An 8,786-nucleotide genomic window follows, 5' to 3' on the forward strand; every position below is an offset into this window, starting at 1 on the left:
GAGTTTTGCATGTGCACATACGAGTGTGTGTGTTTGTGGGTGAAAGAAATTTATCTGAAAAATTACATACATATGCTCATAATAAAGCATTTAGGACATGCTGAAAAATATATAAAAATAAGAATCACTTCAAAACCCATAGGCCAGAGATACAATCTCTGAATATATTTTGGTGGATTTCCTTTCAGACTTTTCTCTAGGTATATATTCAACATAGGGATATAAATAGATACTTTAACTAAATATAGTATGATACTATTTTGTAAACTGCTTCTTCCATTTGATACTATATCTTGGATACTTTTCCACCATAAAATGTTATTCTATATCATCATCCTACAGTAGGATTCTATTGCTTGATATTTCTTTTTTTTTTTCTTTCTTTTTTTTTTTTTTGCACCAAAGGCATCTCCTAGCTTTATTAACGGGACCGCGCTGCAGAGTCAATATAAAAACACAAAAAGTCCCATCAGTTTCATAACAATAAAAAAAAAAACCCAAAAGTGGAAAACTGAGGGGGCAGGGGAAGAGACTCCTGGGCCAGGGGCACGAGGAGCCCTGCTCATGGCACCAGGCCTGGCCGCAGGGTCCCCCGGTATTGCTGTTGCTACGAGGTCGGGGGGCAGCGATTGTCCTGTGGGAGCCACTGTTCGCCTGGGTTGGGGACCCTCACTTCTTCTGGGGTGTGCTCAGCTTCTGCATGCCCCGGATCTTGTCCAGCAGGCCAGAGGTGAAGGCCTCTGTGGGTTTGTAACAGTCAACCAGCAGCCCGGGCATCATCACTCTCCACGTCCGGGAGCTCATCCACATCAATCTGCAGTTCTGGGATCTCCTCTTCCTGGCAGTCGTAGAGGCGCGTAAGCTGCTCCAGGATCCACTTCTCTAGGTTGAGGCGCTTCCGTAGTTCCTTGAGGTCATACAGGACGGTGACCTTCCCTTGGTGCCTCCCTGGGCCCTCATCGTCCGTGCCGCCCGGGCCCTCTCCTGCGGCCCTGCGGGGGCTCTGAAAGTAGATGCGTGGTCCTGGGCCGCCACTGCCCGGCCCGGGAGCCAGGGCCACCAACGCCGCGCCCCGCGCCGTGCAGCTATCCGCCGTGGCCCCTCCCTGCGCCGCCGCCTCCGGGACGCCCGCCGGCTGGCTCGGGTTAGCTCGCCGGCTCCGCTCCGCGCGGCTCCGCGGCGGGGGCGCCGGCGGGGGCGCCCGGGGGCAGCTGCAGCGCGCGGAGCCCCCGGGCCTGGCCTGGCCGCGCTCCGCCCCTTCCCCGCAGATCCGCCCGCCCTTTGTTCCCCGCGGCCGCCCTGCTTGATATTTCTTATTTTAACTAACCTTCCATTGATTAACATCACATTATTTGAAAATAATACGTTTGTTTTTTTCTTCTTTTCCTTATTTCAGCATGTTGGCTGGAACTTCCAGAACTGGCCCAGACAGAACTCAATCTTGACTTGAACCTGATTTTATAGCGCGCATTTAGTATTTCAGCATCGTTTTTCACACTTCCTCTTGGTTTCTAATAGGTTTGTAATACAGAGGGAGTCTTTGCATTACCTCTAACACTAATAGGGTTTTATATTTTTCTTTTAAGAGGATAGGATGGATGCTGAATTATGTCAAATATCTTCCTAAGCAGCCAGTAAGATGATGGTATAGTTTTTCTTCTTTAGCCCGTGAATGCCCTAGTGCTGAAGCCGCGTTGGTTCCTAAGGTCAGCCCTGTGTTGGTGGTTTTGCAGATCGGGAAGGAGAAGTTGTCGCTCTTGAAAATATTGCAGAAAAGGTAGCATGCTTTATAACCTGTGCTCCATCTGCTCTTTTTAACCGTAAATCAAGGAAATTGTCCTCTATCAGTTCATGGGGTGTGTCCTCATTTTTTTTTTTTTTTAATAGCTACAGAATGTTCCTTTGTGTGGTTGTGTCTATAGTTTATTTATTCAACCAGTTCCCTAGTGATAGATATTTGAGGTGTTTCCAGTCTTCTGCTGTAGTAAGTAACCCCATAAATCCATTATTTTGTAGGTGTGTGGATATACTTTAAAATAAATTCTCAGAAATGGGACTGCTGTGTTAGAATGAACTGGAAAGCTTTCAGCCTTTTAGAGATAGATTACTAACAGATAAACTCTGATGGACTCAGATAAACAAGCGTTTAGACAACTTGGCTATAATATATTCCTATGTTTGATAAAACATATGCAGCCAAGACAGTTGAGCCTGGAATTGTTGCACGTGTGTGTGGGTGTATGTGCATGTGTGTGTGCGTGCTTCTTTCATACCTTTTATGCTTCCTTCTTGATATTCATGCTTTCTCATAGGGATTCACATCCTCAGTCTCTCATTTTTTTTAATGCACTTAGATTTTCCAGCACATGATGGAAGCAAGGAAGGTGATAATCATTGTTAGACACTGAGCAGCTTGGGGCCAAACACCTTGGCAGGTGCTCTGAGTATATTATTTCAAACTGTCATTTCAACCACACCAAGAGCTCTTTTGAACTCTTTTTATAAAATGAGGAAGCCAGAGCTCAGTTTGCTCAAGGTCCCCAGCTAGAAAGTAGTAAATGCAGAGTTTGAAGCCAAGTCTATCTGCTCCACAGCCATATCCTCTTTATTAGCCACACCCATCCAGGATTTACCCCCAGCATTCCCATTCCCAGTCATTTCCAGCTAACAATGAGCTGGGAAAGACTGATGCATGGCGACACATCCTAATAGTTAAAAACAATACCATTCAGTTTCTGGCTTATTCTTTTAAATAACAGCTCTGTGTTGCTCTCTTCATTTTGATGCCAATCAGGTAAAATTAACAAACACTTGTGGGACATCTGTGAGGTGGAAAGCATGGGGCTACTTTCTGTAGGGAATATGGAAGTGTAAGTCAAGACTCATGCTGGACAAGCTGAAGCCTAGTCTTGCCAAGCAATATGTACATTGACTGGTTAACCTATAAAGAACTGCTCCTAGGCCGGGCGCGGTGGCTCAAGCCTGTAATCCCAGCACTTTGGGAGGCCGAGACAGGTGGATCACGAGGTCAGGAGATCGAGACCATCCTGGCTAACACGGTGAAACCCCGTCTCTACTAAAAAATACAAAAAACTAGCCGGGCGAAGTGGTGGGCGCCTGTAGTCCCAGCTACTCGGGAGGCTGAGGCAGGAGAATGGCGTGAACCCGGGAGGCGGAGTCTGCAGTGAGCTGAGATTCGGCCACTGCACTCCAGCCTGGGTGACAGAGCCAGACTCCGTCTAAAAAAAAAAAAAAAAAGAACTGCTCCTATGGGATAATACGACTAAACTGACTTCCCAGGGTAGAGACTTATACGTTGTGAAATAAATACAATCAATCAGTCAAGACTAGTTTACTCTTTCCGGGGGCCACATACCACACACCAAATTAAACTCCATCTCTGTAAGCTTATTAAACCTCTAAATCAAGTTGTGGAAAAACTAGCAAAGATTAGAGTATTCATTTCTATTGTGGAGGAATAACTTTGTAAGAATGAAGTCTAGAGAAAAAAATGGTAAAAAAAAATTGATAGATAGCAATGAAAAATTTCAAAAAAGAACTTAAAAATACAGTGGATTCAATGAATCAATGTGATAGCATTACTTTTAAAATAAAGATAATGGTTATGATAACTTAAATCAGAGGTGTAAAAAGTTTATTAAAATACATTTAAAAATGAAATCTTGACCCCAAATGATGGCCAAGAAACAAAAAGATGCTCTGCCTAAATGTCTTAGTAAACTTCATGGCTGAAGATAGGATAAATTTGAGAAAGATAAAAAGTAAGAAAGTAATGAAAACATCTGTCATGTTCATATACTTTAACCTAGTTATGCTTCCCTGGAGAATTCTTTTTTTTTTTTTTCTATTTTTTGAGACAGTGTCTTGCTCTGTTGCCCAGGCTGCAGTGCAGTGGCACAATCTTGGCTCACTGCAGCTTCTACCTCTCAGGCTCAAGCAATCCTCCCACCTTAGCCTCCCAAGTAGCTGGTACGACAGGTGCACACCATCATGCCCGGCTAATTTCTGTATTTTTTGTAGAGATGAGGTTTTGCCATGTTGCCAGGCTGGTGCCAAATGCCTGTCCTCAGCCTCCCAAAGTGCTGGGATTATAGATGTGAGCCACCTCGCTTGGTGCTGAGAATTCATTTTAAAGAAATTTTTTTGAGGATAGGAAAGCTAAATATATAAGAAACTTTAACATAATGGGGAAATAGTTAACTAAATTACAGTGTATGTATGCAACGGAACATTATTCAGTCATTAAAATAATCATTTTGAAGGCTTTCAGGCCACAGGTTTATAAAGTAATATTAAATGAAGATATCAGAAATCTACCTACAGAATTATTCTATTTCTGGAACAATAAGTTTTTATGATCAGGGCCTGGAAGTAAACACAGAGAAAAAAAAAGAATTGTGTTTGGGTGAGAGTAATTAGAATTAAAAAACAGACTTTATTTTGTAGAGCAGTTTCAGGTTCATAGCAAAATTGAGAGGAAGGTGCAGAGATTTTCCGTTAACCCTCTGCCTTCATATAGGAGGCAGTTGCGTAGCCTTCCCCATTATCAACGTCCTTCACCAAAGTTTGCATATTTGTTAAAATTGATGAACCTACATTGACACATCATTATCACCCAAAGTCCATTATCACCCAGAGTCCATAGTTTACATGAGGATTCACTCTTGGTGTTGTACATTCTATGGGTTCGGACAAACGTATAATGATATGTATCCACCATTATAATATCATACTAAGTAGTTTCATTGCCCTAAAAATCATCCATACTACACTTATTCATCCTTCCCGCCCCGCTAGTCCCTGACAACAACTAATCTTTTTACTGTCTCTGCCTTTTCCAGAAGAATGTTTTGTAGTTGGAATGGCTGGATGGGATGGCTCATGCCTGTAATCCCAGCACTCTGAGGGGCCAAGGTGGGAGAATCACTTGAGGCCAGGAGTTTGAGACTAGCCTGGCCAACATGGCGAAACCCTGTCTCTACTAAGAATACAAAAACTAGTAGGGTATGGTGGTGCATGCCTGTAATCCCAGCTACTTGGGAGGCTGAGGCACGAGAATCACTTGAACCCAGGAGGTGGAGGTTGCAATGAGCTAAGATCGCACCATTGTACTCCAGCCTGGATGACAGAGGGAAACTCTGTCAAAAAAAAAAAAAAAAGAAAAAGAACATTATATAGTTGGACTCATAGAGTATGTAGCCTATTAAGATTGGCTTCTTCCACTTAGTAATGCATTTAAGGTTACTTTATGCATTTTTTTTTTTTTTTTTTTTTTTTTGAGACGGAGTCTCGCTCTGTCGCCCAGGCTGGAGTGCAGTGGCCGGATCTCAGCTCACTGCAAGCTCCGCCTCCCGGGTTTACGCCATTCTCTCGCCTCAGCCTCCCGAGTAGCTGGGACTACAGGCGCCCGCCATCTCGCCCGGCTAATTTTTTGTATTTTTTTAGTAGAGACGGGGTTTCACCGTGTTAGCCAGGATGATCTCGATCTCCTGACCTCGTGATCCGCCCGTCTCGGCCTCCCAAAGTGCTGGGATTACAGGCTTGAGCCACCGCGCCCGGCCACTTTATGCATTTTTAAGGCTTGATAGCCTGTTTCTTTTTAGTGCTGAATAATATTCTATTGTCTGGATGTGCCACAGTTTATTTATCCACTCGCCTCCCAAAGGACATCTTGGTTGCTTCCAGGTTTTGGCAATTATGAATGAAGCTGTTATAAACATACATGTGCAGGTGTTTGTGTGGATATGTTTTCAACTCCTTTCGGTAGATACTGAGGAGTGTGATAGCTGGGTTGAGAATTAGTTTTTTAATATGAAATTTTGTTTTTGAACAAAAATGGTTTTTAAGGAATGAAAAGAGGAAAATTGTTGTGCTGGGATCTCTGGGTGTCTCAGCAGGTTACACCAACACTGTCCACACCAGCATCAGACACCCAGCCAGATGTGAGAGTCGAGTTGCCTCCCGAGTAGCTGGGAGCAGACTCAATTGCAGAGTTGGTGTCTTATACTCGTAGAGCTCCTCTATCCTCCTTGAGCCTTCAGCCTCTGTCTCCATGCTTCTCACTCAATTATCTCCTTTGCACAACCTCAGAGCACAACAGTGCTTCTGTTCTGCATAGAGCACTCCCCTGTCTGGTTTTTTGTCATCCTTAGCCTTGCCCTTTTCTCCCCAAACGCAGCAGAGCAGTTGGCTGACCTCATCTTCCATATCCTCTACCCATGGATTTCTGTTATCCCTACTCCCTCATCCCTATAACCCTCAATAGAAGTAATTCCAAATCAATGAATAAAACAACTGGACTTTGTCATATAGAGGGTAATTGCCCAATAAACAGGATGCTGTATTAAACTCTTTCAAAAGAGTAAATGAGTTACCTTTTATATGACCAAATTGCTTTCTAAAAGGACTAATCCAAGTTAAAGTGCAAATTTTAAAGTCTCTGAATAAAGCCTAAGAGAAAAGTACATGGCATGGACAATTGACAAATATAATCCAAGAGCAGGAAGTAACCAGATATGAATTGTGAGATGCTGGGAATTCTCCCGTAGTTGGTGCCAAACATGCTCAGTCAACTTGAAACTGTCTGTACAAACGAAAGGGCACAGAAGGGAGCAGTAATATAACACAGGGTGCGATCCAGGAAAATATCTTATTTATAGAAGAGCAGGGCTGTAAGGGACTGAGAGCATACAGGGCCACCCTAGTCTTACAGCTGAGCAAATTCAGGGAAGCCAGGGCCCCACCCAAGATCGAATCTGAACCTCTGCCACCTAGTTCAGCACTCTTTGCCCATTTGGAAGGCATTCTGAAGTGATTTTGAAAAAATCTTTATTAATTTCTTTTTTCAAAGTTAAAATATTTACGTTAAAAAATATATATATTATATATATGTTTGTATACTGAAAAACCTCTCTCCTGCTCTTTTTTTTTTTCTTTTCTTTTCTTTTTAAATTGAGATGGAGTCTCACTCTTTCACTCAGGCTAGAGTACAGTGGTGTGATCTTGGCTTACTGCAAACTCCACTGCCCAGGTTCAAGCGATCCTCGTGCCTCAGTCTCCCAAGTAGCTGGGACTACAGGTGCATGCCACCATGCCCAGCTAATTTTTTTGCACTTTTAGTTGAGATGGGGTTTCACCATGTTGGCCAGGCTGGTCTCAAACTCTTGACCTCAGGTGATCCACCCGCCTCGGCCTCCCAAAGTGCTGAGATTACAGCCATGAGCCACCGCACCCGGCCTGCCTCTCTTATCAATTTCTTTTGTACACTTCTAGTGTTTCTTTGTGAAAATACAATCAAATATAAAAATGTAGGAAGGGGGTGAAGGATAAAAAAACTACAAATTGGGTTCAGTGTATACTGCTCAGGTGATGGGTACACCAAAATCTCACAAATCACCACTAAAGAACTTACTCATGTAACCAAATCACCATCTGTTCACCAAAAACCAATGGAAATAAAAAATATTTTTAGAAAAGAAAGAAAAAATTAAAATGTTAAAATGCATTCTTATTTCCATTATTTTTTACATAAACAATATATCAAGGAGATCCTTCCACATCAATGCATAAAAAGTATCCTTGTTCTGTTTTAAGGTATTGTGTTATAAGGCTGCATCACAGTATATTTAACTAATCTCTATTTATGGAGCCTGGGGCTATTTCTAATCTTTTGCTGTTACAACCTGTGGTGTCATAACTAACTTTGTACATGCGTCATCTCATAAGAATGTATATCTGTGGATTCCCAGAAATGGATTTGCAAGGTCAAAGAGTAATTGCGTGTGTACTTTTGATGTATATTACCAAAATACTTTCCTAAAGGCCTGTACCATTTTGCATTTTCATGAACAGAGTAGAAGTGTGCCTGTCTCCCCACAGCTAGAGTAAGCCCTTGTTGGAGATCTGTCTTCCCAGATTATAGTCTGCTTGGACTAAGATTAAATTCTTTCATCTGTTGAGTACATACTGGGGAGCATTAGTCCTGAGGCATGCTGGGTGACATGGAAAACCAGCACTGACTCAAGAATTTGGCACGGCTAGAGCTTAATGTATAGTCCAGAGTATCAGTGTCTGTAACCCCAGATTAGCTCTTTCTTGCACTACTCTTTGAGAGGCGGTTGCTTAGAATAGCCTCAAATGTTGGGCAATCAGGTGATCAATTCTAATTTTATCCTCAAAGTAATCCTGGGGAAGTGAGGGGGCAGTTATGACTTCCACTTGATAGATGCAGAAGCTGAGGCAGAGAGGGAAGAGATAGCACCGTCTTACTGCCCTCTTCCTGTTCTGAGATGAGCCCCAGTTGTAAGATTGGGGTCTTGATTAACTGGAGAGCGTTTTGAGAGGGCAACCCTTTGAGGCGGGGTTGCCTCCTGCTGGGGAGGTGCAGGTCATTCAGAGGGAGTAGAGAGCAGCACATTGAAGGCTGCTCCAGGCTCCGGGCTTTAGACAGAAGAAAGAAACAATCTTTAGTTCAACTTCGATCCCTGGTTTACTTGTGTTCTTGATGTTCCTTTGGTCCAGCGACTGGACCTCATTCATCTTCATACCTGGAACCTCTAGGATTAGCCGGGCCAGGGCAGGAGTACAAACAGAGGATCCCAGCCCCCGGTATTCCCCCTTCTCTTCCTGGCCCTGGCTCCATCCTGCATCTCAAAAAGCCCTGTGCACTGCCCTCAGCCACGCCTCAGGCCTGGGAGTTCACTCACAGACAGCAAGGTCCCCTCTCCAGACCCAGAGGAACTGCTTGTCCAGGCCCTGGAATCAGG

General features: G+C 43.5%; 1 pseudogene; it reads right to left on the reverse strand.

Annotated features, from left to right (window-relative positions):
• Nucleotides 1-449: 449 nt before the first annotated feature.
• Nucleotides 450-8,559, reverse strand: LOC117063078 (annotated as a pseudogene).
• Between the last annotated feature and the right edge of the window lie 227 nt (nt 8,560-8,786).

The sequence above is a fragment of the Trachypithecus francoisi genome, unplaced genomic scaffold (assembly GCF_009764315.1).
Source record: "Trachypithecus francoisi isolate TF-2019V2 unplaced genomic scaffold, Tfra_2.0 Lachesis_group17, whole genome shotgun sequence".
NCBI classification, from domain to species: Eukaryota; Metazoa; Chordata; class Mammalia; order Primates; family Cercopithecidae; genus Trachypithecus; species Trachypithecus francoisi.